We start from the raw sequence: 26,857 nt of genomic DNA, 5'->3' as shown, positions 1-26,857 counted from the left end.
CGATGGCTCCGATCCGCCGGTTCTCGTCGGCAGAGAAGGGAAAGGCTCCCCGAGAGGAACCAGACCCAGTCCCGCCGAAGAAACGGCTCGCCCTCCGCGGCCGGGCCGAGGGGGCCCATCAGGTGGTGTTGAGGCCCTGGTGCGAGCGGGCACCGCCGGGGTTCCCACTTCCCTTGTACGCCCACATCGAGGGCCCTGAAGGAGTTGATGCCGATCGCCACGGGCGGCGCCGACGGGTCACGAAGGTGTGGGTCGTCCCCCCTAGGGTCCACACCGAGGGCTCCTCCCGAGAGTTCGTGCTCCACGCTGCCATGCCTCCTCAGTCTTGGATTCTCCTTCCTCCCTTCTTCGCCTCCATCATCCTGCATGGAGAACTCCTGGAGCTTTGGCTGCAGCACGCCGGCTGCAGCACCCTCGCGACCGAAGCAGAGGTCGCGGTCTTTGCTCCGGGCGAGGTCTTCATGACTCGAGGCTGGAGCGAGATCGCCCGGGTTTGTAGGACAAGAGGCGCCTTCACGATCCACTTAGAGTACGATGGTGCTTCGGTGATGTTCTTCAAGGTCTTCGATGCGAACGGGCGCCGGCTAGAGTGTTGCCCCGGGAGAGGTGGTCGGGACCCTGCTACGGCGAGGACTGGGCCCGCCGACCGCTCCCTTGGCGGCTCCTCAGGCGGCGGAGGCATTGGAAGTTCCAGCGACTCCGGCGAGCTCTTCGCGACTCCGGAGATGAGCGACGACAGCTACGAGCCCCCGAGCCGGTGCCGCTCCTAGAGCAGGGCGGGCTCGTCAGGCCGTCGCCGACTCTGATCTGGATGGGGTTGGCGCCGGTGCCTGACGGCCCACTGTTGATGATGGCGTCTTTTGTAGGGGCGCATGTAGTTAGCGTCCCGTTAGGATCTATTCCATGCGAGGAATCAAAGACGCGTCCCGTGGGGGCTTGTAAGGTGCCTGTGATCCTATTTTGTTAATATAACCCTTGTCATAGAACTGCGCGAGTTGCTCATTCCGTTTTAGCTCAGTTCTCCCTTTCGAACCTCACGAGGGCTTGGTGCTTTGCGCCGATAGGTCCCAGTCCCAAGGCGGCTTCAGCCGTCGCTGGTATGCTAGGTCGCGATGCCATGGTCAAGGCCAGGAGGTGAGTGACCCGGGGTCCGGTAAGAGCCCCTGAGTTGCGATGCTCAAGAGGTCCCCTTTGGCGCTCAAGCAGCCGTTGTTCGGTGAGAAAGGGGGGCGGTGTCGCTAACATGGGATTGCATTAGGTGCAGGGATGGTGCCATGGTAGCTGGTGCTTCCGGGTGGTGACTTATCTCAAGAATCAGGGGCCGTTCTCTGGTGTGTCACTGGGTCCGTGCATCGGCAGGCGTGAGGTTGCTCGGTGAGGTCCTCGTGTGTCCCTCCCTTCTCGCCTTTGCTCCCCTTTCTGCTCTATGTCCTCGGGTCCCAGCCCTCGAGCGAGTCTCAGCCGTCGCTGGTATGCCAGGTCGCGATGCCGTGGACAAGGCCATAGGGTGAGGGCTGGAGAGCCAGTAGGAGCCCTGAGTCGCGATGCTCAGGCACCCCCCCTTTAACGTGCAAGCGGTTCGCGCGGATGAGAGTGAAGGAGACACCGCAAGGGCCTTGCCTGCGCAGCTCCTTTAGGAGATCCCGTAGACCTATCATAGAAAGAACAAGGGGTTGCCATGACAATTGACGGTCAGCCGTTGGTTGCTTCCGAGGGGCGATGAGGCACTGAAGGCTTGACGAGGTGGCGCCATGCGGGGCTGCCGCGGCCAGAGCTCAGCCATTCAGGTTTGTCGGTGTTGCAGGGACGGATCCATGCGCAAGCGTCGTGCCGTTTGGGAGCAGCTCCATCAGTTGGCGTTAGTTGAGCGGGCAACTAGGTCAACCTCATTAGCCGCGAAGGAGTGGATTCATTCAAATAGATGCTGGGAAGGTGGACATCACTGGGTCAGGCCCGAGCGACTTGGGGATGATGCAGCCCGAGGGGCGCCCCCAACAAAGTAAGCTAACAACATGAAATAAAAGGGATACATGCTACAGGGACGAACCCACGCGGCCTGGGAATAATGCAGCCCTGGGGGGCGCTCCCAGCTGGAAGTGAAACTTGAAAGATGTCACCTGATGATGTTGAGGACGAAGGAGTGTTGGTGTAGCAGACTCGATGGGCTGCGGAAGCCGATCCTCACGAGCCCCTAGGCCCAGGGGCCTCGGGAGGCTCCGGAGGCGCTGGTGGTTCCTTGCGGACCATCTCCATCTCTGCCAGGGCTGTGGAACGCCTGACCTCTTGAGCCTCCATGATGCCCCTCGTGAGGCGCTAGTACGTGGCAGCCACGTTCGGCAAGCCGTAAGGCATGCGAACGTAGCTGTGGGGTGGACCTTCGCAGCGCCCCATTCGCGAGGGCCAGAGGCGCTCCAGAGAGGCGACTCGATTGAGCCCTAGTATGTCGATGCAGACGCGCAGCCCACCATCCTCGCCTGGATGGGGAGCCACAGCTGGTAGGCGGCGGCCGCCTCTCATGACTGTTGACTCCTGTAGCTCCTGAATAGCCTGGCTGACGAACTCCTGAGGGTCTGGCTCTCCTTGCTTTACTCCTTCCTGAGCTAAACGTGCTTCGAAACACGCCTCCATGTGGTGCCCAAGCGCCTCCCTCGTGACCTTAGCCAGGTCGGTGGCCCTCCAGGGGAGAGCCCCCGAGCCCTGCCTTAGGAGGGTGCCGGGCGCGCTTTCCTATGCGACGAAAGGAGGTTCTCCCTGGGCAGGCGCGGGCCCTGAGGGGCCTGCCTCCTGAGGGGCCGGGCCGGACAATGTCTTCTTCTTCTTGGGGGCGGTCTCGGGGAGCCTCCTGCTTCCGCGATCTGGGTCTTCTAGTGATGCGGCCTGAAAGGCTCGTTCCAGGGAACACACCGCGTCCTTCTCTTCACAGGGCACCGTGATGACTCCGCCACTTCCTGGCATCTTGAGGACGTTGTAGCTGTGGTGAGTTACGACCATGAACTTGGCCAGCGCTGGGTACCCAAGGATGGCATTCTACGGCAGGCGAATGTGAGCGACGTCAAAGTCGATGAGCTCGGTGCGATAGTTGTCGCATGCCCCGAAGGTGACCGGGAGGTGGACCTGCCCAATCGGGACCGTGGAGCCGTCGGTGACTCCGGAGAAAGGCTTGGTCGGCTGAAGCTGGTTGTAGGGCACTTGGAGATTGTTGAATGTTTCCACGGGCAGGACGTTGAGCCCTGCCCCGCCGTCGATGAGGGTCCTGGTGACCACCACGTTGCTGATGATTGGGGAACAAAGCATCGGGAGGACTCCAGCTGTAGCTGCACACTTGAGCTGATCTGCTGAGCTGAACGTGATGGCGCACGCCGACCACCTGAGAGGGCGCGTGGCCTCCAGCTTGGTGAGGACTGCATTCACTTCGCGGGCGAACTGCTTGAAGATGCGTTGAGAGGCTGGGGCTTGAGCCCCGCCCAGGATGCAGGCGACTGCGCGCAGCTCCTGGAAGCCCCCAGCCCCCTCGTCCTGATGGCGGTCCTCGTTTCTCCTTGGCTGCGGCGGCAGCGGAGGGAGGCCTGCATTGCCTTGCGGGCGATCCTCGTGACGCTGATCCCTCCAGTCTCCCTCGCGAGGCGGGTCTTGCCAGCGATCCTCGCGAGGTTGATCGCGCCACCCTTGGCGCGGGCCGCGGTCTTCCCAGCGTCCTGCGTTCCTTCCTCCTCCTCGACCGTAGCCCCGGTCACCGCAGTCGGGGCGACGGCCGATCCTTCCTTCTCGCACGGCTCGGAGCTCTTGACATTCGTTGGGGTTGTGGGTGTGGAGGTCGTGGTACACACAGTACCAACTGCCCTTGGGAGGTTCGGGCAGATCTCTGCCCCGCTTGGTGTCTGGTTCTGCCACGAGCATGGCAGCCCCCTTGCGCTTCACATCCTTGGACTTGGGCTTCTTCTCTTCTGGGTCTGCAGCAGGCAGCTCGAGGCGGGAGAGACGCCCTTCCTCAGCCCTGGCGCACTTGGTTGACAAGTTGAAAAACTCCAAGGAAGTGCACAGGTATTCATGCATCGCCAGCTCCTCCTTCATCTTGACATCGTGCACGCCGTCGGAGAAGGCTGAGATGATGGCCTCGTCGGTCACCTTGGGAATCTTGAGGCGTGCATTGTTGAAGCGCTGGATGTACTTCTGCAGGGTCTCTCCGGGTTGTTGCTTGATGCGGCACATGTCGCTCACGGCGGGTGGCCGGTCGCGAGTACCTTGGAAGTTGGTGATGAAGCGGGTGCGCACCTCATCCCAAGAGGGGATCGTGCTTGGGGCCAGGTTCGGGAGCCAGGTGCGGGCCCCGTCCTTGAGCGCCATGGGAAACCAGTTCGCCATGACCTTCTCGTCTCCATTGGCAGCTTTGATGCCCAGCTCATAGAGCTGGAGGAACTCCGCAGGGTCGGCCGTGCCGTCGTAACGAGGAGGCAGGTCTGGCTTGAACTTGCCGGGCCACACGACGCTGCGTAGCTTGGCGGTGAATGCACGGCAGCCTGCTGTGGCCACGGAAGGCCTTGGGTGACGAAGAGCTTGGTCTTGCATGCCCCCACGCACTGCAGCTGGGAGCAGTGCGGGGTCTTGACGCGTGGGAGCAGGAGCATGGTCGTGACGTGCTGGAGCAGGGAGCGCCCGGGCAGCTTCTTGCGGGCGAGGGACTTCTTGGCAGCTCTGCTCTTGCCGCGCTGGCACCTGACGGAGCGGGTTCCGCCCAGGGGCCACGCGCCTTGGAGCCATGGCGCCTTCTTGAGGAGGAGGCGGCCGGGGCGCCGCCGGAGCTTCGTCGCCCGCGCGGGGCGGGGTGCGGTGCAGCGGAATGGACGGCGCAGGAGAGCCGCCTGCGGCGCGGACGAGCTCGGCGATGTGGTCGAGCCATTCTTCATAGACGTCGTCGATGGGATGGTAGCACAGGAGCTCGTTTGGCGCGATGAGCGCAGCTCGAGCCTCCATGGGTGTGCGGAGCGCGCGGGACGAAGAGCCAGCTGGGGTGAGCGAGGGAGTAGCGGTGCGGCCGTCTTGCCGCACGGACGGATGCTGGGACGACGCTTGCTGCTCGTCCTCCGCCGGGCCGGTGGCGGCATTGACGGCAGGTGACGGGGAACGGCGAGGACGCCCGCCGACAGGAGCCGTCTGGGCGACGCGGGAAGCGAGAGCGGCCCAGCGCTCGGCGCGGGCCCGACGAGCGTCAGACATGGACGCGATGGTCGGAGGAGAACGGGGTGGTGGGAGACGAATTCTGGCGCACCCCTACCTGCTGCGCCAAATGTCGGATTTCGGGTTCCGGCAGACCCTTGAGGTTCGAACACTGGGGTGCGTGCAGAGATTTCATCTCCTACCTACCTGCACCCCTCCGCCTCACTGAGATCTAAGCTATGGAAAGAACAACACAAGAGACACAGGGTTTATAATGGTTCGGGCCACCGTTTTGGTGTAATACCCTACTCCAGTGTGTGGTGCGGTGGATTGCCTCTCGGGCTGATAATGATGAGCAATACAAGGAAGAACAGCCTCGCGAGGGTCTGCTCTTAGCTGTGGGGATGAACTGCTAGGAGGAGTTCAGTCACCCTTCTCTCTCTCTCTTCTCGATTCTCTCTCTGATTTCCGATCCTCTCTCTGATTTTCCCCCTTCACCCTGTGGGTGGCTAGTCCTATTTATAGGCAAAGGCCCTGGGCCTCTTCCCAAATATTGAGCGGGAAGGGCGCCAACAATTGGCCATTTTGAAGGGGAACATCTGGTACACTTATCCTGACTAAAGTTAGTCCTCGCCTGCGAAAGACTCTGGTGGTGACGCTGGCTTGGGCTCCACAATGACTTCCTCCCTGCCATTGGACTGGTCTTTGTCTCGTTGTACCGAAACGGGTGCCTTTGCTTGATGCTCTTGCCTGCGCTTGCTCCCTTTGCACCAAAGAGGAAAGGAGGACACTGCGCGGGCTGGCGCCCGCCTGGCGCCCTTGGTCGTCATGGCTTGCGTCACGGGCACCTCGTGAGGTACCCCGCCTTGATCTCTCCGCCTCCTCGCGAGCCAGCCTGATGTGGCCGTGCCTGAGGAAGCTCCGTGTCGTCCGCCCTGTGAGGCTTGGCTCCTCGCGAGGGTCTTGGGGTTGTGTTGATGAAGATGGGCCGTGCTGGGCCCCCCTTTGAGCCACGTCGCAGGCCGCAGGCAGGCAAGTCTGGGGACCCCCGTTCCCAGAACGCCGACACTAGTGCAAATTGCTGTTTTTTTTGCCTATTTCAGTGTTTACTAGAAAAGGAATATCAAACAAAATCCAAACGGAATGAAACCTTCGGGAGAGTTATTTTTGGAACAAACGTGATCTAGGGGACTTGGAGTAGACGTTAAGAAAGGAGCGAGGAGGCCACGAGGCAGGGAGGCGTGCCTGCCCCCCTGGGCGCGCCCCCACCCTTGTGGGCCCCTCGCAGATCCACCGACCCACTTCTTCCTCCTATATATCCATATACCCCAAAAACATCGACGAGCACCCCTATTTCCACCGCCGCAACCTTCTGTAACCAAGAGATCCCATCTTGGGGCCTTTTCTAGAGCTCCGCCGAATGGGGAATCGATCACGGAGGGCTTCTACATCAACACCATGGCCTCTCCGATGATGTGTGAGTAGTTTACCACAGACCTTCGGGTCCATAGTTATTAGCTAGATGGCTTCTTCTCTCTCTTTGGATCTCAATACAAAGTTCTCCATGATCTTCTTGGGGATCTATTCAATGTAATTCTTTTTGCGGTGTGTTTGTTGAGATCCGATGAAATGTGGGTTTATCATCAAGATTATCTATGAACAATATTTGATTCTTCTCTAAAATCTTTTATGTATGATTTGTTATCTTTGCAAGTCTCTTTGAATTATCAGTTTGGTCTGGCCTACTAGATTAATCTTTCTTGCAATGGGAGAAGGGCTTAGCTTTGGGTTCAATCTTGCGGTGTCCTTTCCAAGTGACAGCAGAGGCAGCAAGGCACGTATATTATTGTTGCCATCGAGGATAAAAAGATGGGGTTTATATCATATTGCTTGAGTTTATCCCTCTATATCATGTCATCTTGCCTAATGCATTACTTTGTTCTTATGAACTTAATACTCTAGATGCATGCTAGATAGCGTCGATGTGTGGAATAATAGTAGTAGATGCAGAATCGTTTCGGTCTACTTGTCGCGGAGGTGATGCCTATATACATGATCATGCCTAGATATTCTCATAATTATGCACTTTTCTATCAATTGCTCGACAGTAATTTGTTTACCCACCGTAATACTTATGCTATCTTGAGAGAAGCCACTAGTGAAACCTATGTCCCCCGGGTCTATCTTCCATCATATAAGTTTCTAATCTATTTTACTTTGCAATCTTTACTTTCAATCTATATCATAAAAATACCAAAATATTTATCTTATTATCTCTATCAGATCTCTCGTAAGTGACCGTGAAGGTATTGAAAACCCCTTTATCGCGTTAGTTGTGAGGTTCTTATTTGTTTGTGTAGGTGCGAGGTGACTTGCGTGTAGTCTCCTACTGGATTGATACCTTGGTTCTCAAAAACTAAGGGAAATACTTACGCTACTTTGATGCATCACCCTTTCCTCTTCAAGGGAAAACCAACGCAGTGCTCAAGAGGTAGCAAGAAGGATTTATGGCACCGTTGCCGGGGAGGCTCACACCAAGTCAAGTCAAGATTTGATCTCCCGCCAACGTGCGGATTTCTAGCGCCGTTGCCGGGGAGATCTACGCACAAGTCAAGACATACCAAGCACCAATCACAAACTCTTATCCCTCGCATTACATTATTTTCCATTTGCCTCTCATTTTCCTCTCCCCCACTTCACCCTTGCCGTTTTATTCACCCTCTTTTTCCGTTCGCCTCTTTTTGCTCGCTTCTTGTGTTCTTGTGTGTTGGATTTTTTGTCACGATGGATCAAGACAATACCAAATTATGTGATTTTTCCAATACCAACAATAATGATTTTATTAGCACTCCGATTGCTCCCCCTACCAATGCTCAATCTTGTGAAATTAATACTACTTTGCTGAATCTTGTCATGAAAGATCGGCTTTCTGGCCTACCTAGTGAAGATCCCGCTACCCATCTAAACAACTTTGTTGATTTGTGTGATATGCAAAAGAATTAAGTTGTGGATAATGATATTGTTAAATTGAAGCTATTCCCGTTTTCGCTTAGAGATTGTGCTAAAACTTGGTTTTCTTTTTTTCCTAAAAATAGTATAGATTCTTGGAATAAGTGCAAAGATGCTTTTATCTCTAAATATTTTCCTCCCGCTAAGATCATCTCTCTTAGAAATGATATCATGAACTTTAAGCAACTAGATCATGAGCATGTTGCACAATCTGGGGAGAGGATGAAATTAATGATTCGCAACTGCCCTACTCATGGTTTGAATTTATGGATGATCATACAATTTTTTTATGCTGGATTGAATTTTGCTTCTAGAAATCTTTTAGATTCAGCCGCGGGAGGCACTTTTATGGAAATCACTTTAGGAGAAGCTACCAAACTCCTAGATAATATTATGGTTAATTATTTTCAATGGCACACCAAAAGATCTACTAGTAAAAAGGTTCATGCTATAGAAGAAACTAATGTTTTGAGTGGAAAGATGAATGAACTTATGAAATTGTTTGCTAATAAGAGTGTTTCTTCTGATCCTAATGATATGCCTTTGTCTACTTTGATTGAGAATAGTAATGAATCTATGGATGTGAATTTTGTTGGAAGGAACAATTTTGGTAACAACGCGTATAGAGGAAACTTTAATCCTAGTCCGTTTCCTAGTAATTCCTCTAATAATTATGGTAATTCCTACAACAACTCTTTTGGAAATTTTAATAAGATACCCTCTGATTTTGGGACTAGTGTTAAAGAATTTATGATTTCGTGAAATAATTTCAATGCTTTGCTTGAAGAAAAATTCCCTAAGATTGATGAGTTGGCTAGGGACGTGGATAGAATTTCTCTTGATGTTGATTCTTTGAAACTTAGATCTATTCCACCTAAGCATGATATCAATGAGTCTCTCAAAGCCATGAGAATTTCCATTGATGAATGCAAACAAAGAACCACTAGGATGCGTGCTAAAAAAGATTGCTTTATAAAAGTGTGTTCTTCTAGTTTCCATGATTGTAAGGATGAAGATCTAAAAGTGATTGATGTCTCTCCTATTAAATCTTTGTTTTGCAATATGAATCTTGATATTGATGGGACTAGAGATGAGTCAACTTTAGCTAAAAGGCGTCCCAATGATTCAGAGTTTTTAGATCTTGATGCAAAAATTGGTAAAAGTGGGATTGATGAGGTCAAAACTTTACATAGCAATGAACCCACTATTTTGGATTTCAACGGATTTAATTCTAATAATTTATTTTTGATAGACTGTATTTCCTGGTTGCAATCCGTGCTAAATTCTCCTCATGCTTATAGTCAAAATAAAGCTTTTACCAAACATATCATTGATGCTTTAATGCAATATTATGAAGAAAAGATTGAATTAGAAGTTTCTATCCCTAGAAAACTTCATGATGAGTGGGAACCTACTATTAAAATTAAAATTAAAGATCATTAATAATATGCTTTATGTGATTTGGGTGCTAGCTTTTCCACGATTCCAAAAACTTTGTGTGATGTGTTAGGTTTCCGTGAATTTGATGATTGTTCTTTAAATTTGTACCTCGCGGATTACACTATTAAGAAACCTATGGGAAGGATTAATGATGTTCTTATTGTTGCAAATAGGAATTATGTGCTCGTAGATTTCATTGTTCTTGACATTGATTGCAATCCTACATGTCCCATTATTCTTGGTAGACCTTTCCTTAGAACGATTGGTGCAATTATTGATATGAAAGAAGGGAATATTAGATTCCAATTTCCGTTAAGGAAAGGCTTGGAAAACTTTCATAGAAATAAAATTAAATTACCTTATGAATCTATTATGAGAGCCATTTATGGATTGCATACCAAAGATGATAATACGTAGATCTATTCTTGCTTTTATGCCTAGCTAGGGCGTTAAACGATAGCGCTTGTTGGGAGGCAACCCAATTTTATTTTTGTTTCTTGCCTTTTGGTTATGTTTAGTAACAAATAATTCATCTAGCTTCTTTTATATGTGGTTTTATGCTTTTAATTAGTGTTTGTGCCAAGTAGAACCTTTGGGAAGACTTGGGGGAAGTTTTTGCGATCTTGCTGTAAAAAACAGAAACTTTAGCGCTCACGAGATTTGCTGCCATTTTTACTGCAGAGTGATATTAGGTTGATTCTTGTTGAAGATTATTAATAGAAAAATTCCTCACGTCCAAAAATTTATTTCAGAATTTTTGGGGTTACAGAAGTATTTGAAACATACAGATTACTACTGACTGTTCTGTTTTTGACAGATTCTGTTTTTCGTGTGTTGTTTGCTTATTTTGATGAATCTATGGCTAGTATAGGAGGGTACGAGCCATACATAAGTTGGAATACAGTAGGTTTAACACCAATAGAAATAAATAATGAGTTCATCACAGTACCTTAAGTGGAGGTTTGTTTTCTTATACTAACGGAGCTCATGAGATTTTCTGTTAAGTTTTGTGTTGTGAAGTTTTCAAGTTTTGGGTAAAGATTTGATGGATTATGGAATAAGGAGTGGTAAGATCCTAAGATTGGGGATTCCCAAGGCACCCCAAGGTAAAATTCAAGGACAACCAAAAGCCTAAGCTTGGGGATGCCCTGGAAGGCATCCCCTCTTTCGTCTTCGTCCATCGGTAACTTTACTTGAGGCTATATTTTTATTCACCACATGATATGTGTTTTGCTTGGAGCGTCTTGTATGATTTGAGTCCTTGCCTTTTAGTTTAACACAATAATCCTTGCTGTACACACCTTTTGGGAGAGACACACATGAATCGGAATTTATTAGAATACCCTATGTGCTTCACTTATATCTTTTGAGATAGATAAATTTGCTCTAGTGCTTCACTTATATCTTTTAGAGCATGGTGGTGGTTTTATTTTGTAGAAATTATTAATCTATCATGCCTCAATTATATTATTTTGGGAGTCCTTTAGAACAGCATGGTAATCTTCTTTGTCTATAAAATTGGTCCTAATATGATAGGCATCCAAGATTAGTATAATAAAAACTTTCATAAAAAGGTGCATTGAATAATATGAGAAGTTTGATGCTCGATAATTGTTTTGAGATATAAAGATGGTGATATTAGAGGTGTGCTAGTTGAGTAGTTGTGAATGTGGGAGATACTTGTGTTGAACATTGCAAGTCCTGTAGCATGCATGTATGGTAACCGTTGTGTAACAAATTTGAAACATGAGGTGTTCTTTGATTGTCTTTCTTTTGAGTGGCGGTCGGGGACGAGCGATGGTCTTTTCCTACCAATCTATACCCCTAGGAGCATGCGCGTCATGCTTGGTTTTTGATGACTTGTAGTTTTTTGCTATAAGTATGTGAGTTCTTTATGACTAATGTTGAGTCCATGGATTATACGCACGCTCACCTTTCCATCATTGCTAGCCTCTTCGGCACCGTACATTGTCCACCGACCTACTTCTTCCTCCTATATATATATATATATATATCCATATACCCCAAAAACATCCAGGAGCACCACAAAACCCTATTTCCACCGCCACAACCTTCTGTACCCAAGAGATCCCATCTTGGGGCATTTTCTGGGGCTCCGCCAGAGGGGGAATAGATCACGGAGGGCTTCTACATCAACACCATAGCCTCTCCGATGATGTGTGAGTTGTTTACCACAGACCTTCGGGTCCATAGTTATTGGCTAGATGGCTTCTTCTCTCTCTTTGGATCTCAATACAAAGTTCTCCTCCATATTCTTGGAGATCTATTCGACGTAATTCTTTTTGCGGTGTGTTTGTCGAGATCCGATGAATTGTGGGTTTATGATCAAGATTATCTATGAACAATATTTGATTCTTCTCTGAAATCTTTTATGTATGATTTGTTATCTTTGCAAGTCTCTTCGAATTATCATTTTGGTTTGGCCTACTAGATTGATCTTTCTTTCAATGGGAGAAGTGCCTAGCTTTGGGTTCAATCTTGCGGTGTCCTTTCCCAGTGACAACAGGGGCAGCAAGGCACGTATTGTATTGTTGCCATTGAGGATAAAATGATGGGGTTTATATCATATTGCTTGAGTTTATCCCTCTACATTATGTCATCTTGCCTAATGCGTTACTCTGTTCTTATGAACTTAATACTCTAGATGCATGCTGGATAGCGGTCGATGTGTGGAATAATAGTAGTAGATGCAGAATCGTTTCGGTCTACTTGTCGCGGAGGTGATGCCTATATACATGATCATGCCTAGATATTCTCATAATTATGCACTTTTCTATTAATTGCTCGATAGTAATTTGTTTACCCACCGTAATACTTATGCTATCTTGAGAGAAGCCACTAGTGAAACCTATGTCCCCCAGGTCTTTATTCCATCATATAAGTTTCTAATCTATTTTACTTTTCAATCTATATCATAAAAATACCAAAAATATTTATCTTATTATCTCTATCAGATCCCACTCTCGTAAGTGACCGTGAAGGGATTGACAACCCCTTTATCGCATTGGTTGCGAGGTTCTTATTTGTTTGTGTAGGTGCGAGGTCACTTGTGTGTAGTACTGTTGCGAGGTTCTTCAAGGGAAAACCAACGCAGTGCTCAAGAGGTAATAGCCACTGCACCCACCGTGTATGAATCGGGGAGGGAGCCAATTTCGGCCGAGGAGACACTGTGTTTTGGCGCCCACCATGTATGAATCCGGGTGAGAGGCAGTTATGTGATGTTTGAGTGAAATTACAAACTTACCCCCACCAAAACCCATAGAAATCGAGCCGATAGGCTTTGCGTGTCAGGGATAGGTAGTAATTTCCATCTCGCAGATTTTGGTTTTGGGCGGTTACTATGACTTTCCCAGCTTCGTTCAAATTTTTGCAGAGCAAGAGTGCATGTTTACCATGCCAACTCAATTCGAATCCAGTTTGTATTCTACTTTTTTCGGGCATGATCCATTTTCGATTGGAATAAAATTCTATATACATCATTTTTCTATATATACTTTCAAAAGCGCAACAAAGAATTATGCTCCTTTATATATAATATGGTTTACAAATACAATGATCTGAAAATAGGTTGAATTCAAAAAATTTAAACCAAATTATGTTCTACTAAAATGTATGGATCAGTAATATCTACATATTAAATAACATAAATGTGCATGAATTCATTTGAGTATGCATGTTTGATAGATCAATTTTGGTTCGAGTATGAATTACATGTATCATCATCTCGAATTCAAATATTTGAACCCCTTTTATGTTAACTCCTTTCACGCCCATCTCTTTTGCATGCTCCATCATGTAGCTATCGCTCTCTTTTCTCCAGCTCACCAACACGCTCACTTCATGTTTCTCCTATTTTCGGAAACATGGTCTCTCAACGTCCCCCTTGAGAAGTGTCACACTCTCCCTATCATTATACATTACACGGTTTTCATTACCACTCATGTCTCTACCATTCTTTGGTATCATTAGGTACCTAAGCTTTCTTTTTAATCGCCACACAAACAGTCTCACTCGTCTTTCACTTTGTCTTTCTCTCTGTGGAGTTCTCTCACACACCCTATATCTCTCTAAATATGACTCATACCACTAAAATTACTCTCTCCCGCAGACACAACATTTGTTGCAGTCTCCTTTCCGTCTCCATCCCAGTTATAAAACTAACATTATTCATTTGTTTACCGATCAGACAAACTCCCCCCCTCTCTCTCACACACACACAAGTCCTACTTCCAGTCCCCTTCCCGACTACCGTCTCTCTCTCTCTCTCTCTCACACACACACACACACACACACACACATAAAACTCTCGCTTTCGCACCCCGACTCATATTTCTCTCATAAACATTGATCGACTATCCTCCAGATAGGTTTATACACCCGCACACTCATGCTTCTACTATCGCGTACATGTCTCTCTCATGCTCCTTGTATCTATGTAGATTTTTTCCCTTCTTGAGACACGCCCTCTTGATCGTGCACACACATGCTATCGCCTCATTTTAAGCCGATACCTCTCGCACACACACTCTTTGTGTCTTTGTCACACATGCACTCCGTCCTCCTCCTCTCCCCCTCTCTCTCACACACACAACACACACACATGGGCTTTTTGCAACAACTAGCAAGATGCCCATGCGTTGCATGGAACATGAAGATGCATTTGTGTGAGTTGTTTATCTTGTGGGAGAAAAGAATGAATGAGGGAAGGCCTTATTTGCAAATGTGGAGAGGGGTGTGGGTATCTTTTTGCAAAATTGCCATAGTTTCCTTCCTATCCGTCAGATATAAATCGGACAACCTATATTGCAGGATGGTAGGCACACCATCATCACCGACTCTATTTTTTATCTCTACTCTTATAAAAAGTATAGTCGGTGATGATGGTGTGCCTGCCATCCTGCAATATAGGCCGTCCAATCTATATCTAATGGATAGGAAGGAAACTATGACAATTTACCCGCACTCCTCTCCACATTTACATATATGGCCTTCCCTCGTTCATCCTTTTCTCCCACAAGATCTTGATGTTCCATGCAACGCACAGGCATCTTGCTAGTAAGAGTAGAAATTAGAGATATACCACTTCTCGAATCTTGAAACTAACCACATTCCTCAAAACCGCCAAAGGAATATATTTTGAGTGAAACATAACTTATTTTTAGTGATATACGTATTTCAAAACTAAACACTTTTTTCTATCAAATCGGTGAATATGTATTAATCTACTTTGATCGTGTGGCAACGCATTGGCACATTGCTAGTAGTTATTACTACTCTATAATTTTTTGGACACCGGACAAATGGTGGAGTACATATACAAAGAGAATAGGCGCATGCACGCGGTCGGCCTCTCACTATCTCGCACACATGAGAGTTACCTAAAGGCACCGTTAACAAATAAACCCTAAAACCCTAGGTGCACGATTGCTGCATGCGCGGGTACCAGGTACGTGGTGGAGCGCACCTTTGTAGGAATAGTTAGCTCACATGATAATTTGATCCATAGGAGTTGATGGTCGGGACCACAGGTGAACGACCTGGAGGCGGTGGCTCGCCAGTTGCCATTGATTGAGTAGCCATGTTTAAAATATCATTTTTTTAGCGGGGTAAGAGTTTCGATATTCAATGGCGCGTTAGAAGTACTAAGTAGTTTTTAGAACTATTGGTATCGAGTGAAAATGGAATTCATAACTACTACCTCCTTGGCGTCTGGTTGTATGGGTTTATGTTGCAAGATGTTGAACCTAGTAGTTCTAGGGTAAATACTATGGTTTCAATGTTGGTTTTCAGTAATGAAAATCAGAAGGGGGAAGCCCTTCTTTGATAAAAAAAACTACTACCTCCGTCCTGGTTTACTAGTCCCCATCGTATTTTGGGTCAAAGTTTGTCCATGAATTTTATTTGTAAAATGTGAATGGAAAACGAGGTTTTGTTATACCCAAACAAAAAATGACTGGAGGGAGTGATTGCTTTGACACGGATGCGGCCTCTCATAGCCCAGGCATTGAACCGACGCACCCGGCCAAGAGGGCCCCACTTGCTGCAGGCCCGGCTGAATACGCCTCCTCGCCGCATGCAACCAGCTTCAGATTGCCCCACCCACCTTCACTGAATCTGCGCATGTGCCGACAACACGTCCTTCCACGAGCCGGCCGGCATTTTAGAACACAAAAATGACCAAAATATAATTAATCACGCATGGTCTTGACTTTTTATGCTTGCACTGGTAGTAGGAACTAGAGGTTTTTCTTTATTTATAACTTTCCTCAAATTTCTTTGGCTTTGAAGTGAATAATCTTGTGGACATTATCTATGAATGTGCAGATATCTGTGAACATGAGTTTGTGGAAGTTGAACTTGGAATGTTGGGCTTGCGCGTGAACTATACCATGGCCAATGCTTCGTCTGTTATTGTTTGGAAAGTAATTGTTGTTATTACATGACCTAAAAAATATTTATTTTGTGCCACATCAGTAGATGCACGGACATCACAACAGGCTTGCTGACTGGATAAACATTTGAACCTAGCTATTCTGAAGGAAAATTTGTATTGACAACAATTTTAGATAGCAGGAGACGCCTAGCCTGCTCTGCCTCTCCTAGCTTCTTTCTGGCTTCTTCCATCTCTTCTTTGGCTTGGGTGAAGAGAGCATCTGATTGCTCTTTTCGTTTCTTCAGGAACTCAGCTACATTCTCATGGGCTGCTGCACGCTTTCTTTCAGCCTTTACTAGAGCTACGAGGACACGAATAGTTGACGACTCCACCTGGCTTGTGTGTAATCCAGCATCATCTAGGAATTTGCACCTTGTGTCTAATCCAACATCATTAGGGAACGAGCACCTTGTGTGTAATCTAGCCTCATTTTGGAAACATGATCTCGAGGTTGACCATACTTCCCTCCTCGTAGGAACTGCATCTTGACATGACGTTACTTCTTTTTTAGATCAATGCTCAAAGCAACCCAGATCCATTTAGTAGAAGCAAGATAAACAGGACTCAGAGAAGTGAATTCAAAAGAGAAAAAAATATAAAAACACACTACAAGGTGAGAACACCCACTTCCTACATCAAGCTAAAAACGAAAGCATTAGGACGATTAAGACTCTTCTTATTACACATCGAAGAACATGAGGCTAAGAGAAATAGAAACTACAACATATACACATCGAAGAACACGAGGCTAAATGAAAGTAATTGAAAGGGTGTTACTTACCAAAGCTCGTTTTACAGGTTTGGTGCAACTCCTCTTTAACTTGCCACACTCCTTGAAGATGTCCCCAAATATCCCGTGTTTGGTCTTCATTGCTCCTCTGCATGTTCACACTCGTGGTTTCAAAATCTCAACATGGCAAGAAAAATATACTAGTAGTACTCACGCATCTTGTGGGCAACATTAAACGACTCGTCTGCCATGTTAGAGCATCTCCAACAGAAGCGCAACACGCCGTGCTTTCAAAAAGCGTTTACAGCGCCGAAATAGCCAGTTTTTGCTGGCCCGGAGTGCTGAGGTCGAGAAGTAGAGATAGAGAGTTGAGACATAGATAGTTCTCAGCATAGATATATCATAGATAGATAAAAAATAGATAGTAGAACTACTCCTCATCGTCCGACTCCTCCTCGGTGATGTCCTCCTCCGACGTCTCAATGTACGCGTGAAGATATCGATCGTCGTAGGATTCCCAGGGCGATGCTGCTCCTAGCTTCATGTTGAATTGAGCGCCCGCTTTTTGCGTACGCTTTTCCTCGCAATAGGCGGCTCGCTTTGCCCTCCTCTTCTCCCTCTCCGCCCTCCTTTGCGCGCAGAACTCGCGCTCATTGATGATGTCCTGCGGGAAGCGTTGGCGTCCATCTCGGTGATGCCGAGACGGTGGTCCCGCCTTCGGTTGTCGCGACGATCCTCGTCGGTGATAAGCCGCGGCAGAGGCGAGCTCCTGCGCCCGCTCCCGCATCGGCACATTGGGGAAGTTCAATGTTCTATGAGGCCACCGAAGGCGCCACGCCGCTGCGTCATACGTGCGGGCAACCTCGTGGGCAGTGTCGAAATTTCCGAGGCCAAGGCGCATCCTGCGGAACCGGATCTCAGTGGAGAAGCCGTCGGAGGGGCGCGCGCGGATGCCATGGTATCCCCAAGTTTCCCGGCGACGCAGTGAAATCGTGGCGTGGTGGCAGCAAGGCGAGAAAGAGCGGGGAGAGAGCGGTGGCGAGGCGCAGAGCGAGGAGAGAGCGGTGGCGAGGCATAGAGCGGGGAGAGAGCGGTGGCAAGGCACAGAGCGGTGGGAGGGCGTTGGATTTTATAAAGCGCCCCGGATGCCGCGAGCCAAAACTAGCGCGCGCCCGGCCACTTTTTCCCTCACGCGCGATCCTTTCCCAACGTCCCTGCTATCTCTACTCTCTTCTCTACTGTTATATTTATTTTATATTCAATATTTATCTCTACTTCTCTACTCTTTTAAAAAACAGAGTTGGTGATGATGGTGTGCCTGCCATCCTACAATATAGTGAATACCAAAAGATGTAAGATTGATAATGATAGTCCCACATATCTGTGGCACTGCCGCCTTGGTCACATCGGTGTCAAACGCATGAAGAAGCTCCATATAGATGGACTTTTGGAGTCTCTCGATTTCAAATCATTTGACACGTGCAAACCATGCCTCATGGGTAAAATGACCAAGACTCCGTTATCCGGAACAATGGAGCGAGCAACCAACTTATTGGAAATTATACATACTGATGTGTGCGGTCCAATGAGCGTTGAGGCTCGCGGTGGCTATCGTTATGTTCTCACTCTCACTGATGACTTAAGTAGACATGGGTATGTCTATTTGATGAAACACAAGTCTGAGACATTTGAAAAGTTCAAGGAATTTCAGAATGAGGTAGAGAATCAACGTGGCCGAAAGATAAAATTCTTACGATCAGATCGTGGGGGAGAATATTTAAGTCATGAATTTGGTACGCACTTAAGGAAATGTGGAATCGTTTCACAACTCACGCCGCCTGGAACATCTCAGCGTAATGGTGTGTCCGAACATTGTAATCACACTCTATTGGATATGGTGCGATCTATGATGTCACTCACTGATTTACAGCTATCATTTTGGGGATACACTCTAGAGACAACTACATTCACTTTAAATAGGGCACCGTCTAAATCCGTTGAGATGACACCGTATGAATTATGGTTTGGGAAGAAACCTAAGCTATCGCTTCTAAAAGTTTGGGGATGCGATGCTTATGTCAAGAAACTTCAACCTGAAAAGCTCGAACCGAAGTCGGAAAAATGCGTCTTCATAGGATACCCTAAGGAAACCATTGGGTATACCTTCTACCTCAGATCCGAAGGCAAGATCTTTGTTGCCAAGAATGGGTCCTTTCCGGAGAAAGAGTTTCTCTCGAGAGAAGTAAGTGGGAGGAAAGTAGAACTCGATGAAGTACTGCATCTTGAACTGGAAAGTAGCGCAGCTCAGGAAGATGTTCCTGTGGTGCCTGCACCGACTAGAGAGGAAGTTAATGATGATGATCAAGGTACTTCGGATCAAGTTGCTACTAAACTTCGAAGGTCCACAAGGACACGTTCCACAAGGACATGATGATCAAGGTGCCGTACCCAAGTTCCTGGCGCCTCCCTCTCCCCTCGTAACACCTCTCTCTCTCGTTGGAGCTTGGCGAAGCCCTGCCGAAATAACTGCTGCTTCCACCACCACGCCGTCGTGCTGCTGGATCTCCATCAACCTCTCCTTCCCTTGCTGGATCAAGAAGGAGGAGACGTCTTCCCAACCGTACGTGTGTTGAACGCGGAGGTGCCGTCCGTTCGGTGCTCGGTCATCGGTGATTTGGATCACGACGAGTACGACTCCATCAACCCCGTTCTCTTGAACGCTTCCGCTCGCGATCTACGAGGGTATGTAGATGCACTCCCCTCTCCCTCATTGCTAGATGACTCCATAGATTGATCTTGGTGATGCGTAGAAAATTTTAAAATTCTGCTACGTTCCCCAACAACTCATGATGATCATTTGCACATTCACACCTCTCTATGTCTCTTTCACACGCACACCGTCTGCACATTACCCTTCCGCCACAACACACATATGGACACATACACACGTTCTCTCACAGTCACGCACACAAAATCTGTATTAGAAAAACTAGGGAGCACCTAAAACATCCAAATCCAAATAAACACAAACTGAAGCTAAATTCAAATATATGGAAATATTCTAGCGTGAAGATCTTTTCTAGGAAAAAAGTTGAGTAATATTTGGGGATTGTTTTCGCAAACACAAAAAGGTTCGGTGGATGTCCTTCGAGCACGACACGGTGAGACACAATTCGATCGACCGCGCGGCCGCGGTTCACGCTGTGATGCCCGAGACCGTTGCGCCAGGTGTCTTCCAGTTATTCGCTGTCTTGACCATGTCATTTGCTTGCGTGTTGCATTTCATCATGTCATCATCCGCATTGCATCATCGTTCTTTCAAAACTTGCATCCGTCCCGGTCTTCTCGTTCTCTTCGTTGTCCGTTCTAAGCTCAACCACACTTGCACGTGCCCGTGGCACGTCCGAAATATTTTTTTCATAAGTGGCCAGAAAATGTTCTCGGAATGGGATGAAAATTGGCGTGCGGTGTTGTTTCGTTGTAAGTAGGCCGCCTGCCAAGTTTCATCGCATTCGGAGTTCGTTTGTTAGCCCAACCGTTAAACTATAGCGGCAATATAGCCAGTCTATCGTCGGACGTTTTCGGTCTTCGGAAACGGATGCCGGGTTGCATTCCTCCTCTCTCTTCTCAGTCCGACCACACACTTAACCTCGTTCGCCTAACCCCTATTTGCACAGTGCTTTGACCCCTCGCGTGTGTCCGAAGCTGTCCCGAACCCGACCCGGACAGTCGTCACCGTTGGATCCGGATCATCCCCAAACATCTACAAAATGTCTCCATTTTTCTTTTGGTCTCCCTAGCTATTTTATTCGCGATCGTCCGATTGCGATCGGAGGGACGAGTTAGCCCCTAACCTAAATCCAATGCTATAAATAACCATTCAAACCCTAGCCTATCCTGCCCAATCCACCAATCCCCCTCGCCGCCGCCACTCTCTCCATCGGGATCCCTCCTGATCCACCACCTCCCCTCGTTTTCAGCACCGAACCAATCCCGAGCCACCTCCCGATCCAAACATCCACCGGGCCAACAGCCTCCTCCCCTCATTCTACGAGATCCACAGATCCTCTGCCTGCAGCCCCGCGTTTCCCCCTCCACGAGCACATCCCCGAGACACTCCTGTGCCCGATGGCCTCCGCCCACGCCGGAGCTTGCCGCCGGCGATAGTAGTAGCAACACCGACCTCTCCTTCTTCTTCCTTTTCCTCCTTGGTCTCCCTCTCTCTCATGTTGTCTCTCTCCTTGCTCGTTGGACAGGGACACCCATGGCCGCTGAATGGAGCTCTGCCTCGCCGGATCCTCGCCGGTGCCCCGTCCTGGTCTCCTGGTGCCATCCCATGCCCGGGTCCGTCTTCGCTGCCTCCTTCGTCGCGTTGCCAGCCTCGCTCGCGCCCGGATCCAGGAGCCGCGCGTCAAGTTCGCCGCCGCCAAGACCCTGCCTCGCCGGACCCGCCTCCCACTTCTGGGAATCGGTTCTCGTTGACCTCACCCCGCCTCCGGTGGTTGTCCCACCATCGTTTGTCACTGGAAGTACCAGCGCCGCCACACCTCGACTGCCTGGAACGCACGCGCGTCAAGTCCGCTCGCCGCTCTTCCCCGTTGACAGCGTCGGCCCACCAGTGCCAAGACCTACGAGGCCTCCTACACAGATCTGGGCCATGGCCCATGGTGTGGACGCGCCTAGCCCCTCCCCTATTCCTGTTGGGCCAGCAAGATACGGCCCAACGCATGTTTTTTTCCTGGACATTTTAGTATTTTTCCAGAGAACTCTGTTTTGCAGAAAACCCCCAAGCAACATGCATTTAATAACTCGCCAACTGTGCATCGGTTTAAAATAAGTTATATATGAAAAATGCTTAGAATTATGTGTAGATTAATAATATGCCACTTTCATGCATATTTGAAATGTTTAATATGTAGTTTGTTTAAATTTTGCATAATGCCATGCTAAAATGTTTTATTCCATAACTATTTAACCGTAACTCGGTTTGTAACAAACTTTATATGTAAATGGGGTGGAAAAATGCCTAGTTTAACATGGTGTACTTACTTTGCATGTTTAACAACTCAAAATATGGTTCAGGGCAGAACAGTACCACATCTAATATATGCTCCTGAGGTTTTCTCCGGACTTGTTGCTTGTTGTTCCAGCCTCATTTAAACTTGCCTAGTTAGGTAGTTTTGTTATGCTTCATCTCTTGCCATGTGTAACAACATTTAATATTGATGGGTACCTAGACGAGAGAGAACTAAATAAGTCACATGGTGTTCCGTCAATATGCAACGGAGTTGCATTTTGAGCTCCACTTAATTTGTAGGATTGTTTGTGCACTTTGCCATGCCATGAATCATTAAACCGGATATGCATCATACTTGGTTGTGCATCATGCCATGTTTATGTGATGGTTGTTTACTTTGTTGCTTGCTTCTTTCCGGGTTGCTTCTCTCGTTAGCTTCCGTTTCGTTCCGGAGTTGTGAGGATCCGTTCGACTATGCCCGTTTGTCTTCTTCATGGACTCGTTCTTCTTCCTTGCGGGATCTCAGGCAAGATGACCATACCCTTGAAATCACTTCTATCTTTGCTTGCTAGTTGCTCGCTCTATTGCTATGCCACGATACCTACCATTTGCTTTATCGTGCCTCCCATATTGCCATGTCAAGCCTCTAACCCTCCTTTCCTAGCAAACCGTTGTTTGTCTATGTTACCGCTTTTGCTCAGCCCCTCTTATAGCGTTGCTAGTTGCAGGTGAAGCTGAAGTTTGTTCCATGTTGGAACATGGATATGTTGGGATATCATAATATCTTTTATTTATATTAATGCATCTATATACTTGGTCAAGGGTGGAAGGCTTGGCCTTATGCCTGGTATTTTGTTCCACTCTTGCCGCCCTAGTTTCCGTCATACCGGTGTTATGTTCCTTGATTTTGCTTTCCTTACGCGGTTGGGTTATAATGGGAACCCCTTGACAGTTCGCCTTGAATAAAACTCCTCCAACAAGGCCCAACCTTGGTTTTAACATTTGCCACCTAAGCCCTTTTTCCTCGGGTTTTTGCGAGCCCGAGGGTCATCTTTATTTTTACCCCCCAGGCCAGTGCTCCTCTGAGTGTTGGTTCAAACTAGAGCCCCTTGCAGCGCCACCTCGGGGAAACTTGAGGTTTAGTTTTAGTTGTATGGATTGCTCATCCGGTGTGCCCTGAGAATGAGATATGTGCAGCTTCTATCAGGATTTGTCGGCACAGTCGGGTGGTCTTGCTGGTCTTGTTTTACTATTGTAGAAATGTCTTGTAACTGGGATTCCAAGTCTGATCGGGTCGTCCTGGGAGAAGGAATATCCTTCGTTGACCGTGAGAGCTTGTGATGGGCTAAGTTGGGACACCCCTGCAGGGTTATGAACTTTCGAAAGCCGTGCCCGCGGTTATGGGCAGATAGGAATTTGTTAATGTCCGGTTGTAGAGAACTTGACACTTAACTTAATAAAAATGCATCAACCGCATGTGTAGCCGTGATGGTCTCTTTTCGGCGGAGTCCAGGAAAACGGTTCTTGTGTTATGCTTGAACGTTGGTAGTTTCAGGATCACTTCTTGATCACTTCTAGTTCACGACCGTTGCCTTGCTTCTCTTCTCGCTCTTATTTGCGTATGTTAGCCACCATATATGCTTAGTGTTTGCTGCAGCTCCACCTCACTACCGTTTCCTACCCATAAGCTTAAATAGTCTTGATTGCGAGGGTGTGAGATTTCTGAGTCCTCATGACTCACAGATACTTCCAAATAGTTGCAGGTGCCGATGATACCAGTGCAGGTGACGCAACTGAGCTCAAGAGGGAGCTTGATGAAATCGTGATCGTTGTGTTGTTTTCGTTTTCTGTCGATCAGTAGTGGAGCCCATTTGGGATGATCGGGGATCTAGCATTTGGGGTTGTCTTCTTTTATTTTGGTTTCGTAGTCGGACCTTGTTTATATTCTGGATGATGTATGTTATATTTATGTATTGGGTGAAGTGGCGATTGTAAGCCAACTCTTTATCCCTTTCTTATTCAGTACATGGGATGTGTAAAGATTACCCCTCTTGCGACATGCCTACCATGTGGTTATGCCTCTAAGTCGTGCCCCGACATGTGGGAGATATAGCCACATCGTGGGTGTTACAAGTTGGTAATCAGAGCCTTCCCCGACTTACAAGCCCCCTGCTTGATCGAACCACTGACGTTGTTGAGTCTAGAACAAAATGTTTTGAGTCTTAGGATTATATATATCGGAGAGTAGGATTCTTTTTACTCCTCAGTCCTTTCGTTGCTCTGGTGAGGCCTCCTGATGTAGAAGTTTTGACTCTTCTCTCCTCAAATTTCATGAATTTTTTTAGGATCACGCGGGTATCTTGGAATCGTTCCGATGGTTTTGTGACGAGAACATTGTTCTTGGTGCCTCCTGTCATTTAGGGGTTGTGGCAGTGTCCCGTGGAGTTGAGCTCTGAGGTGTTGTCGTCACAATTTTATTGTTGCAGTTCTGGAATACCTGAGTTCGCCGACATCGAAAATGTCTTTTATGCAGTTGTTGGTGATATAACCTCGATGCCACCCAGTACTGGGGTGGGAGTTCGGGAGTATTGCCATAACTCGTATAGCAGATGCTTTTCGAAGGTTGAGGTAAATGATTTCCGAAGGTTTCTTGGTTATATGTTGAAGGATGGATACAACTGGATGTAGGATTTTCTAGTTTTGGGTGAGATATTATGCTTCCCCTGTATCCCCAACACCTGATTGCATAACCAGAAAGTTTCGGGAGTATATAAGTGGGAATTCAAGTAGCTCCTAGGATATCTTTCCGACAGATGCATGATATGAGATTGGGGTTCAACGTCTAGTGGTCCGCCTATCCACGGTTGGTTTTACAGTGGTCTCGTTGTGTCTTAAAGAGTCCTTGGCTATGCTGACTCGGGGATGCTTCGTATGTCATGTGCACTGCCTTGTACATGATGGTGCTGTACGGTCGAGCCCGTGTGGGCCCCACCATGAAAACTTCGAACGAAATCTCTATCATATGTTTGTTCCGGCTTATTCTGCAAACCAATCCTTTGTTTTTGTTTTGGTTTGTGGTATTTGAGTTGCTTCAATGTCAAGTGTGATTCCATATTTTTCCTAAGCGGTGTTCTCATACTCCTATGTGAATACCAATCTTTCATGATAATCGAGATTGTCATGTCAATCCTTTTCAACCGGCGTGTTTCTCTTCAAGTGGATCCGACCATTTTCAACATCCGCAAGATCAACTCAAAGTCTTCTCAACGTGATTTGTTTCATCCGTTCCAAATTGCTTTTGTTTTCCCCGCCCTCCCAACCCTTTTTCTTCAAGGACCCAGATTCCTGAATCAAGTATCCATCTTATTGATGTGAAGTATCTCCATTCTTTTCCGTCAATATTCTTATCCGGTGATTCTCATGAAGATTCTAACGGAGCTTCAAGTTCATCATTCTTCGTTCTTTTTCTTCTCCGGTGGATTCAAGTCAAGCTTTGTTGGTCATATCCTTTGCTCAGTTCTAATGCTTCCCCATGACGGTGCACCTCTTAATCATTCACTTCTCTCCATTCATTTTTTCAGGAGTGCTGAAGATATCCCAGAAGATTCACGTTTCCATTCTCGATCCGTTCAAATTATTTTGAGGTTGTTATCTCATTCAAGCCATTTAATTCAACCAGTGCAATCTCCCTTTCTAGTAATCGTTGAACGGTGTTTCTTTTGAGTGGGCCCTAACCCACAGGTCTTTCCCAGGATCTTACCCAACTCTTCTATTTTTCCGAAGTGATTCTCAAATTCATTTCGAATTTTGACGTAAGAATGAGTTATCACCAGTCAAATGTCTTTCACCAAGATCTTTCAAATTCTTTTCATCGTTGACTCAACCTTTATATTCTTCATTCCGGAGTGCCTCTACAATTCGTGGTGGTGTTTCTCGTCGTCATTCTCGGATTTTGAAGACTGAGGAAGAGTTTCTCTTAAATCTTATCCGTTCTCTCAAAGATTCATTATTCTAGCTTGGTGCCATTCTCTCATAATTGTTTTCGATCATGAGAATTCTTTTCACCCATCCGAAGAAATCTAGGAGTCTTTTCAGTTTGATTCTCCAGAGCCCATAATCTCATAATTATTCATTCCAGCTTTCGACTCTCGTTCTCCAAATCATACCGGTGCTTCATTCAAGTATTCTCTTATCATTTTGTGATCTCTTCGTTATCATTTATCTAAATCCTAGCAAGTATCTTCATTCATTTTCCAATTCTTCCCGGTGAATTGTGCTTTTGCTATTTTTATGTTCAATTCTTGCGGTGGTTCATTCAAGATTTCTCTTCCTTCATTATCATATTAATTCATACGTTGTTTCAATCTTACCGATGGTTCATTAAAGATTTTCCCAAGTTTGTGCTATATCTATCTTAATCCTTTCAACGAGAATAAGTAGTATGCCAAGTCCATTGCTTGTCATCAATTTGAATTGGTGAGGATACACATAACATAATTCTTATTCTTATTTCATCCAAGTGATTAATTCCTTCCTTCGAAGTTTGTTCATGATGAATAAATTCTCGGTTTCTTTTGTTCATCTTTCATTTCCGGAGTTCCAAGTTTTCTCGGTTATATCATCGCGAAGCTCCAAATAATCATTGCAAGGTTTCACCTTCTCTTTCTTTTTATCATCATTTTGTTACCGGAGTTCTTCATGAAGGCTCTACTTCATGGTTCGTCAAGGATTCTTTTCATTCTTCAATTGTTCTCCAAGATTTCTCTCGAAGTTATGATCCGCCAAGCTATACTCTCAATTAAACATGGTGTTCAACACATGTTTTGTTTTGAGGAGTTCAAGTATTCTTCATCTTGCATTCGGAAGTGCAATTCTTTCTACCATATCATTTGAGGTGGTGTTATGTCATTTTTGACAATTTGAGTTCGTGTTTCATGATTCACATGTTGTCAACAATGAGGTATTTTAAATCCATCAATTTCTTTATGGTGTTATCTTGAAAAATTCACCTAAAGCCTTCCATCCGGAATGCTGCTATCATGGTGTTTGTCAA

This window comes from Triticum urartu, chromosome 6 (assembly GCF_003073215.2).
Source record: "Triticum urartu cultivar G1812 chromosome 6, Tu2.1, whole genome shotgun sequence".
Classification (NCBI taxonomy): Eukaryota; Viridiplantae; Streptophyta; class Magnoliopsida; order Poales; family Poaceae; genus Triticum; species Triticum urartu.
The sequence above is the reverse complement of the archived record's forward strand: the minus strand, read 5'-3'. Positions refer to the sequence as shown.